Source organism: Triticum dicoccoides, chromosome 3A, assembly GCF_002162155.2.
Source record: "Triticum dicoccoides isolate Atlit2015 ecotype Zavitan chromosome 3A, WEW_v2.0, whole genome shotgun sequence".
In the NCBI taxonomy this organism is placed as follows: domain Eukaryota; kingdom Viridiplantae; phylum Streptophyta; class Magnoliopsida; order Poales; family Poaceae; genus Triticum; species Triticum dicoccoides.
In genome coordinates this window covers 752,647-753,950 of record NC_041384.1, presented here as the reverse complement: position 1 = coordinate 753,950, position 1,304 = coordinate 752,647, and positions in this window count along the sequence as shown.

Here is a 1,304-nt window from a genome sequence, read left to right as displayed (position 1 = left end):
TCACCTCAAGTATCCGTGGGCATGATTATACGATATGCATCACACAATCTCAATTCAATCTATTCAACCAACACATGGAACCTCAAAGAGTGCCCCAAAGTTTCTAGCGGAGAATCACGACGAAAACGTGTGCCAACCCCTATGCATAGGTTCCCAATGTTACGAAACCCGCAAGTTGATCACCAAAACATACATCAAGTGGATCAATAGAATAACCCATTGTCACCACGGTTATCCCACGCAAGACATACATCAAGTGTTCTCAAGTCTTTGAAGACTCAATCCGATAAGAAAACTTCAAGGGGAAAACTCAATACATTACAAGAGAGAAGAGGGGGAGAAGAAACATAAGATCCAACTAAAATAGCAAAGCTCGCGATACATCAAGATCGTGCCAAATCAAGAACACGAGAGAGAGAGAGAGAGATCAAACACATTGCTACTGGTACATACCCTAAGCCCCGAGGGTGAACTACTCCCTCCTCGTCATGGAGATCGGCCACCGGTGAGGGATCCCCCCTCCGGCAGGGTGCCGGAACAGGGTCCCGAGAGGTTTTTGGTGGCTACAGAGGCTTGCGGTGGCGGAACTCCCAATCTAATCTCTATTCTGGAAGTTTTGCGATACGTAGGTATATATGGGTGCAAGGGGTACGTCGGTGGAGCTTCAGGGGCCCCACGAGGTAGGGGGCGCGCCCTAGGGGGGTGGGCGCGCCCCCCACCCTCGTGGCCAGCTCCCGTATCTTCTGACGTAGAGTCCAAGTCTATCCGGTGGCTTTCCTTCCAAAAATTACTTCTCCAGTTGATTTCGTTCCGCCCTCGAAACACTGAAATAGGCATAAAACAGCAAATCTGGGCTGGGCCTCCGGTTAATAGGTTAGTCCCAAAAATAATATAAAAGTGGATAATAAAGCCCAATAATGCCTAGAACAGTAGATAATATAGCATGGAGCAATCAAAAATTATAGATACGTTGGAGACGTATCAGAGTGCAGGGCGGCGAGAAGGGCCGGGTCCCATGGCGGCGGCACCTGAGGAGGGTAAAACCCCCCGTAGGCGGGCGCGGGGGCGGCGCCGAAGGCGGGCGCGGCGGCGGTGCCGAAGGCCGGCGCCGTAGGCAGGCGCGGCCCCGTATGCGGGCGTGGGCTGAGGCGCGGCACCATAGCCGCTGTAGGGAGCGGCGTTCTGCGCGGCGAAGAGGGCCTGATGGCTCGCTGGACGAGGCACAATGATGCCCAGGGCGGGAGCCCGAGGGACCGGCATCGAGTACGCGTGGACAACGCCGGTCCACGGGTTGGTGCCGTACG